The sequence below is a fragment of the Erinaceus europaeus genome, chromosome 13, assembly GCF_950295315.1.
Source record: "Erinaceus europaeus chromosome 13, mEriEur2.1, whole genome shotgun sequence".
Classification (NCBI taxonomy): Eukaryota; Metazoa; Chordata; class Mammalia; order Eulipotyphla; family Erinaceidae; genus Erinaceus; species Erinaceus europaeus.
The window spans coordinates 53,797,905-53,807,919 of record NC_080174.1 but is presented as its reverse complement, the minus strand read 5'-3'; positions in this window follow the sequence as shown (position 1 = coordinate 53,807,919).

The following is a 10,015-nucleotide window of genomic DNA, read 5'->3' as shown; positions in this document are numbered from 1 at the left end:
TTTTGGTGTGTAGTCTAGCTATCTAAAAATAAGCTTTATTTCCTTTTAACATACCGTTGTGGGGATGGTGGTTATAACTATATTTTCTAAATAAACTTTCTCCTTGATTATCTTCGTGTGTGTGTGTGTGTGTGTGTGTGTGTGTGTGTGTAGAAGGTATATATAAAAAGGGAAGTCCCTCATACAAATGTTAGACCTGGAGACCACTGCTTGGCACAAACAAAACCCAGTAACTTGCTTCTGTTGATTTCCTTAACGTTTTTAGTTATGTCTCATGGTTTCAAAGATCTTTGGAGTTTTCAGCTATTTATAAATCTTTATATACCATCATCTATATATGGATGAGAAATTGTACACATTTAAAAACATAGTATGTTACCATTAAATACATAATAGGGAGACAGAGAGGTAGCTAACTGGGGAGTATGAAGTGTAGGTTCAAATACCAACACCACAAGAAAGGTTACCAGAAAAAACTCTGGTACTGTGGTGTCATCTCAGGAATCAAAAATGTTTCGCTGGCAGTATATAGTCTGCAGAATCATTTTGTCTGACCTTGCCAAGGCAACAACAGGCAGGACTCAAAATTCAGTGTGGGAACTTTTGCTTTTTTCTTCCTAAACACAAAAAACAAATTCAAGATCAGCTGCCAGAAAGGGTAAAAAAAAAGTTGGTCCTGGTTTTATATTGAAATAATTCTACTTTGAGGAAAAATTAGACACCTGTCCATGGTACTGTCCCAGAGACCATCAAACCCTAAGGCTAGCCTCAGAGTCACAGAACAGAAATTTGAAACCTGGTTTTTATTAGTTATAGTAAATTTGCACAGGCAAATTATTTCATCTTTTGAATTTCAGAAGTTTGTTTTTAATATGTTTATCACAATGTCAACATACATCACTATAGATACCTATTTTAGGGAGATGTGAAAATGTATATCTGTGATAACCATAAGCTTATAAATCAGCATTTTCTTAAAAAGTGATATGATTGGGGGCTGGGTGGTAGTGCAGCAGGTTAAGTGCACATAGAGCAAAGCACAAGGACCAGCGTAAGGAGACCTGTTCAAGCCCCCGGCTCCCCACCTGCAAGGGCGTCGCTTCATAAGTGGTGAAGCAGGTCTGCAGGTGTCTGTCTGTCTTTCCCTCTCTGTCTTCCCCTCCACTCTTCATTTCTCTCTGTCCTATCCAACAACAATGACATCAATAACAACAATAATAACCACAACAATGATAAAACAAGGGCAACAAAAGGTAAAAAATAAAATAAAAGCCTCCAGGAGCTTTTATTTTATTACAGGCACCAAGCCCGAGCAATAGCCCTGGAGGCAAAAAGTAATATGAATGAAAAAATTGTTTATTCCCAAGTAGTGAAGTGGGTCTACAGGTGTCTGTACTTCTCTCTCCCTTTCTACCTCCCCCCAACCCCTCTCAACTTCTTTCTAATCCAATAAAATGGAAAAAATGGTCACCAGGAGCAGTGGATTCATAGTGCTAGCACCAGGCCTCAGCAATAATAACTCTAGAGGCAAAAATAAACAAAATTAACTAATAATGAGAGAGAAAGAAATAGAGTGTCACTCCAGCATATGTGGCAATGGGGATCAAACTCAGGAACTCATATTTGCAAGTCTAGCACTTTCTCCACTGAGCCACCTGCTAGACCATATGGTGAGAATATTTTTTAAAAGGTTTATTCTAGTTATTTCATATGATTTATATTCACATGAGAAGTGAAAAGTGGCGAAAGAGTAGCCAGAGAACCACTTTGTTACATGTGGTACTGGGAGTGATCTAGAGAAGATCTTTACATGCCATACATCAGACAAGAGTTTAATAACATATATAAAGAACTTGCCAAACTCAACAAGACAACAAATAACCCCAACCAAAAATGGGAGGAGGACATGGACAGAATATTCACCACAGAAGAGATCCAAAAGGCCGAGAAACACATGAAAAAATGCTCCAAGTCTCTGATTGTCAGAGAAATGCAAATAAGGACAACAGTGAAATACCACTTCACTCCTGGGAGAATGTCATACATCAGAAAAGGTAACAGCAGCAAATGCTGGAGAGAGTGTGGGGTCAAAGGAACCCTCCTACACTGCTGGTGGGAATGTACATTGGTCCAACCTCTGTGGAGAACAGTCTGGAGAACTCTCAGAAGGCTAGAAATGGACCTACCCTATGATCCTGCAATTCCTCTCCTGGGGATATATACTAAGGGACCCAACATATCCATCCAAAAAGATCTGTGTACACATATGTTCTTGGCAGCACAATTTGTAATAGCCAAAACCTGGAAGCAATCCAGGTGTCCAACAACAGATGAGTGGCTGAGCAAGTTGTGGTATATATACACAATGGAATACTACTCAGCTGTAAAAAATGGTGACTTCACCGTTTTAAGCCGATCTTGGAGTTAATTTTAATGCCACCAAGGTTATTGCTTGGGCTTGGTGCTAGCACTACCCATCCAGTTTTCCCAGGGACCATTTTGTTTATTTTTTTCCTGTCCATTTTATTTGACAGGACACAGAGAAACTGAGAGGGGAGGGGAGATAAGAGAGGGAAAGAGACACCTGCAGACCTGCTTCACTGCTTATGAGGCATCCCTGCTGAAGGTAGGGAATGGGGGATCAAACCCAGGTCCTTGCACATGGTAATGTGTGCTCTTAAACAGGTGAACCCCACGCAACCACTGGACTTAAGTTTTAAAATTAAGTACATAGCCCTGAATGAGAACCTGGAGGAAACTCAGATATAAATAAGTTACATTAGGACTTTTAATTTTCTTTTAAGTATTTTTTAAAATTACATATGAGAAAAAGAGTTTCAAATGAGAAGGGGGAGAAAGGGAGAGAGAGATACCACAGCACTAGTCTAGAATATGAAGTGTTAGGAATCAAAGGAGGTGCCTCAGGCATGCAAGTCCCATACTCTGTAAATTGAATCATTTCTCCAACTGCCTAGGATATTTTCTTGTGCCAAAAGTATGCCTTGATTTTATAGATAACTCCATGGTGGAAAAGGTAGAAAAATCTCAACTTTACTAAGTGTTAGGGAAATGAAATCTAAGAGACTCTTGGTCACAGATCACTTCCGAGGTACCTAGAAACAATAAGGAGTCACTTGTTCTTTGAATCATAATGGAAGTGAGCCCCCCCAAAGTAGCCAGTCAAAGCCACTCTCGTGACAAAAGGTGAATTTTGGATAGTTCCCAGTCATTGGTTAAATGAATCTAGGAAGGAAGCTACAAACCTGGAGTATCCAGAGGAATATGTGTTTAGATGAAACAGACAAACCCGCAATAAAAAAAAGCTCTGCTGTTTTCCTTCCTTTCTGTGTGTACAGAAGAGGATAAGAAGATTCTCAGCTTTCTTCATGGGAATTCCCCACTCCCCTTTCTCCTAATGTCACACATAGGAATTTCTAGCTAAAATCTATGCTATGTCTCCTGAAATTCTCAAGTAGAGAATCTTTTTAAATTTTTTTTAATTATTTTTTTTCTTTTCTGATTTTTTTTAATTGGGGAATTGATGTTTTACATTCAACAGCAAGTACAATAGTTTGTACATGCATAAAATCTCCCAGTTTCCCATATAACAATATATATTTTTTATTTTTAAAAAACTTTATTTATAAAAGCATATGGCAGATTTGATCTAAAGTTTGTATTTTGCCTACTTTTACTGTTTAGAGTTTAATTTTTTGTTTTTTTTTCATCTAACCAATATTTTATTGATGATTTTTTAATTAATGTTTTACATTCAACAGTAAGTACAAGTTTGTACATGCATAACATTCCCCAGATTCCCATATAACAATACAACCCCCACTAGGTCCTCTGAATCCTTCTTGGATCTGTATTCTCCCCACCAACCCACCCCAGAGTCTTTTACTTTGATGAGATATGCCAATTCCATTTCAGGTTCTACTTCTGTTTTCTTTTCTGATCTTGTTTTTCAACTTCGGCCTGAGAGTGAGATCATCCCATATTCATCCTTCTGTTTCTGACTTATTTCACTTAACATGAATTTTTCAAGGTCCATCCAAGATCAGCTGAAAATGGTGAAGTCACCATTTTTTACAGCTGAGTAGTATTCCATTGTGTATATATACCACAACTTGCTCAGCCACTCATCTGTTGTTGGACACCTGGATTGCTTCCAGGTTTTGGCTATTACAAATTGTGCTGCCAAGAACATATGTGTACACAGATCTTTTTGGATGGATATGTTGGGTCCCTTAGGATATATCCCCAGGAGAGGAATTGCAGGATCATAGGGTAGGTCCATTTCTAGCCTTCTGAGAGTTCTCCAGACTGTTCTCCACAGAGGTTGGACCAATGTACATTCCCACCAGCAGTGTAGGAGGGTTCCTTTGACCCCACACTCTCTCCAGCATTTGCTGCTGTTACCTTTTCTGATGTATGACATTCTCCCAGGAGTGAAGTGGTATTTCACTGTTGTCCTTATTTGCATTTCTCTGACAATCAGAGACTTGGAGCATTTTTTCATGTGTTTCTTGGCCTTTGGGATCTCTTCTGTGGTGAACATTCTGTCCATGTCCTCCTCCCATTTTTGGATGGGGTTATTTGTTGTCTTGTTGAGTTTGGCAAGCTCTTTATATATGTTATTAAACTCTTGTCTGATGTATGGCATGTAAAGATCTTCTCCCATTCTGTGAGGGGTCTCTTGGTTTGGGTAGTGGTTTCTTTTGCTGTGAAGAAGCTTTTTAATTTGATGTAGTCCCATAGGTTTATACTTGCTTTAGTCTTCTTTGTAATTGGATTTATTTCATTGAAGATGTCTTTGAAATTTATGCGGAAAAGAGTTCTGCCAATATTTTCCTCTAAGTATGTGATAGTTTGTGGTCTAACATCCAAGTCCTTGATCCACTTGGAATTTACTTTTGTATTTGGTGAAATACAGTGATTCAGTTTCATTCTTCTGCGTGTTTCAACCATTGTTTCCAACACCATTTGTTGAAGAGACTCTGCTTTCCCCATTTAATAGTCTGAGCCCCTTTGTCAAAGATTAGATGTCCATAGGTGTGGGGGCTCACTTCTGGGCTCTCAATTCTATTCCACTGGTCAGTGTGTCTATTCATGTTCCACTACCAAGCAGTTTTGATGACAATGGCCCTATAATACAATTTGAGATCTGGGAGTGTGATGCCTCCAGTTCTGTTCTTTTTTCTCAAGATTGTTTTGGCAATTCTAGGTCTTTTCTGGTTCCAGATAAACATTTGTAGCATTTTTTCTATTCTCCTAAAAAATGTGCTTGGGATCTTGATGGGGATAGCATTAAATTTATATATGGCTCTGGGTAGTATATTAATTTTGATTATGTTAATTCTACCAACCCATGAACATGGAATATCTTTCCACTTCTTTGTGTCTTTTTCAATTTCCTTGACTCATACAAGTCTTTCACTTCTTTGGTTTACTCCTAGATATTTTATTGTTTTTGTTGCTATAGTAAAAGGAATTGATTTCCAGATTTCAATTTCTTCTAGCTTAGTGTTTGCATAGAGGAATGCCACTGACTTTTGAATGTTAATTTTCTAGCCTGACACCTTACTGTATTGCCTGATGATTTCCAAAAGCTTCTTGCTGGATTCCTTAGGTTTTTCCATGTATACTATCATGTCATCTGCAAATAGGGAGAGTTTGACTTCTTCTCTTCCAATCTGTATCCCTTGAATTCCTTGCTCCTGCCTGATTGCTATGGCAAGAACTTCCAACACTATGTTGAATAGTAATGGTGATAGTGGGCAGCCCTGTCTAGTACCTGATCTGAGGGTAAATGCTTCCAGTTTTTCACCATTGAGTATGATGTTGGCTGTAGGTTTGCTACATATAGACTCCACTATCTTCAGGAATTTTCCATCTATTCCCATTTTTTGTAGTGTTTTGATCATAAAGGGATGTTGTATTTTGTCAAAGGCTTTCTCTGCATCTATTGATATGACCATGTGGTTTTTGGTCTTGCTTTTGTTGATGTGGTGGATCACATTGATTGATTTATGTATATTAAACCAACCTTGCATGCCTGGAATTGTCATTCTGCACCGTGGAGAAGAGAGGTCCGGAGCGAAGAGGGAACACAAATCTTTATTTGCGCTGGCACCTCAGAGCTGGGTGCGAGAGAAGCAGGTTGGGCCACATGGAGGTAGTGAAAATGGCTGCCTCACGCAGTAACCTTTCCTGCGTCTAAACACCAAAGTGAAGCGCTGTTAAGAGAGAGAGGTGCGGAAGAAGAAGGGCTTTTATAGGAGTAGCTTTCGCGAGAATGGGAAGGGGGAGGAGTAACCATAGCACTCCAGGATAGGATAATAACTCTCGTGAGAATGGGAAGGGGGGAGGAGTAACCAAAGCACTCCAAATACCGTGTGTGTGGGGGGGGGGGATAGACAATGCCCTGAGGGCACAACATGGCGGAACAGGCACTCCGAGAATGTCCCAACTCTGCGGGAACTAGCAGTAGCCTGAGGGGTCAACATGGCAGATGTGATTGCATCTGCACAATTTCCCAGCATGGAATAAACCCCACTTGGTCATGATGAACAATCTTTTGAATATATTGCTGTATCTGGTTGGCTAGAATTTTGTTCAGTATGTTAGCATCTATGTTCATAAGAGATATTGGTCTGTAGTTTTCTTTTTTGGTTGTGTCCCTGTCTGCTTTTGGTATCAGAGTGATGTTGGCTTCATAGAAGCTGGCAGGGAGTATTCCAGTGTCTTCAATCTTCTGGAAGACTTTTAAAAGTAGAGGTATTAGTTCTTCTTTGAAGGTTTTGTAGAATTCATTTGTAAAACCATCTGGTCCAGGACTTTTATTTTTGGGGAGATTTTTAATAACTGTTTCAATGTCATTACCTGTGATGGGGCCTGTTCATGTTATCCACTTCCTCTTTACTTAGTTTTGGAAGTTGGTAGGTATCTAGGAAATCGTCCATTTCTTCCAGGTTCTCTAGCTTGGTGGCATATAGTTGTTCATAGAAGCCTCGCATGATATGTTGAATTTCTGCAGTGTCTGTTGTGATATCTCCTCTTTCATTTAGTATCCGATTTATTTGGGTCTTCTCCCTTTTTTGTTTTGTGAGTCTGGCTAAAGGTTTGTCGATTTTGTTTACTCTTTCGAAGAACCAACATTGACTTTCATTGATCTTTTGTATGGTTTTCCTATTCTCAATGTTATTTATTTCTGCCCTAACTTTAGTGATTTCTGTCCTTCTGGTTGCTTTAGGGTTCCTTTGTTGTTCTTCTTCTAGGTCTTTAAGATGTGCAATCAGGCTGTTTATTTGTGCTTTTTCTTGTTTCCTAATGTGTGCTTGTATAGCTATGAACTTCCCTCTTAGGACTGCTTTAGCTGTGTCCCAAATATTTTGATAGCTTGTGTCTTCATTTTCATTGAACTCTCGAAACATTGTGATTTCTCCCTTGATTTCCTCTTTGACCCAGAGGTTGTTAAGAAGTGTACTGTTGAGCTTCCACATTTTGGGACTGTTACTAATCTTTTGTTGATTGTTAAGTGTTAGTTTAATTCCACTGTGGTCTGAGAAGATGCTTGGGATGATTTCAATGCTCTTGAATTGGCTGATGCTGTCTTTGTGGCCTAACATATGATCTATCCTTGAGAATGACCCATGTGGATTTGAGTAAAATGTGTATTCCAGTTTCTTGGGATGAATGACTCTGAAAATGTCCAATAGTTCTAGTTTATCTATCTCTTCATTTAGCTCCCTTATGTCTTTATTGATTTTCTGCCTGGATGATCTGTCAAATTGAGAGAGTGGGGTTTTGAAGTCCCCTAGAGAATCTTTTTAAAAATATTTATGTATTCCCTTTTGTTTCCCTTGTTGTTTTATTGTTGTAGTTATTATTGTCATTGTTATTTGTGTCATCGTTGCTAGATAGGACAGAGAGAAATGGAGAGAGTAGGGCAAGACAGAGAGGGGGAGAGAAAGATAGACACCTGCAGACCTGCTTCACTGCTTGTGAAGCAACTCCCCTGCAGGTGGGGAGCAGGTGGAGGTTGGAGCTCATACTGGAATCCTTATGTCCTTCCTTGCACTTCGCACCATGTGCACTTAGTCCACTGTGCTACAGCCCGACTCCCAAGTCGAGAATGTTTTAACATGATCAGTTAGTAGTACTCTTAGATAACTGATAGAAGCAAAACAAAGTCTAAGTGAAGTCAATTTTAACTTGAGCTTCAATTCTAAGATACACTTCTATGGACATGAACATAGAGTAAAAAGAAAAACAGAACAAAACAAAAAAATAGTTAAGGCACAAAAACAGCAGACTCAGACCCAAAATGACTTCAGATACCATAATAAAAGATACAGGATATAAACAGGTTGTTTCTTCACAGTAAATAAGAGGTCATAGAAACAAGAGGCTCAAATTAAACTACAGCAAGAAGTTTAGGTAGAAACAACATCCAAATTCGATGCCCTCTGAAACCAAACAAGACCAAAAAACCTGAGAGGAGAAAAACAACAGAAGAATAAATAAGGGACTGGGTGGTGGCACACCTGGTTGAGAATATATGTTATGATGTGCAAGGACCCAGGTTTGCGTCCCAGGTTCCCACCTGCAGGGGTAAGCTTTTCAAGTGGTGAAGCAGGGATGCAGGTGTGTCTCTCCCTCTCCCTTTTCTGACAGTCTATGTCCAATAACAATAATTTAAAAAAATTGTTAAAGGATTAAAAAAAGAAAGAAGAGTGATATAATCTGCTATGTTGGAAAGAGATAGAATTAGTGGTTTATTACTACCAGGTTTGTGGGGCAGCCCCCCTACTCCATCCTCCATTGCTGACACTATGGCCTATTTACATAATCATTGTTTATCCTGATCTATCTTCTTTCTACCTTGAAACCCGCCCTGCCTGCAGGGTACATTAAACCCGCCATTTAAAATCCTAGAAACCGTTGCTATGGAAGCTCTCTACCTTCCCTGCTCTTTCCTTTTCTCCACCCCCTTTCCTAACCATTTCCTTTTCTGACTTGCCACTTCCGGTTCTAAATATATAAAAATGTGGTCTCTGATCAATAAAGACACATTGCGTTCCCTCTGCCACGAGTTCCTGGTCTCCCATGTCGCTGAGTAAGCAGCAGCCCAGGTTGGCTCCAGTTGAGTTCTCTCCAACCCAGAGAGCACTTGCCCCGGAAGAAACACCCTCCGGAAGAAACACCCTCACGCTAGCCAGGCACAGGTTGAAGAAAGCCATCACTAAATCAACAGAAAGGAATGCAAGCACAAATTGTTCCACTAAAAGTGCTCAATATGCTTGATAGTTAGTGGTACTAGAACTAAAAGTAATAAGAGATGTCTACTTTGTTCCTCAGAATTCTTGAAATCTTTGATGATATTCTCCCAGTGAGTTTGGAAGATGTTGCTAGGCATCCAATAACTCATGTTTATCACAGAGTATATAACATGCTAGGCACATCATATACATGATCTCCTTTAATTCTTACAATGACCTTATGAGGTAGCTATTATTATTCTCATCTTTCAGAAGAAAATTTAGGCTTATTAAATTCTAAGTAACTTTTCTACAGCCTGTTGGTTTTTGTTTTGTTTTGTTTTTTTCCAGCACCAGGGCTATCAGTGGGGCTTCATGCCTACATGAGTCCTCCACTGTTCCTAGTGGCAACCTCCCACCCCATGGTACTGCTCTGCTGTTCATAAAGATCCCCCCTCCCTCAGGTAGCCACTGGGGGGTTTGAACCCAGGTCCTGACCATCATTCTGTTTTCTGTAATATGCCTACTGAGAGTCAGAACCAGAACTGAAAGCAGGTTTGCCTATCTGACTAGTATATTGCCCTTTTCATCACAGAAAATTCCCTGCTCTCTAAATCAATTAATTTAATTTGTATATAAACCAGGGCCAGGTGGTGGTTCACCTGGTGGAATGCAGATGTTACCATTTATAAGGATGAGGATTTAAGGCCCTGGTCAATACCCTCAGTGAGGAGGCTTTACAGGCAGGTGGG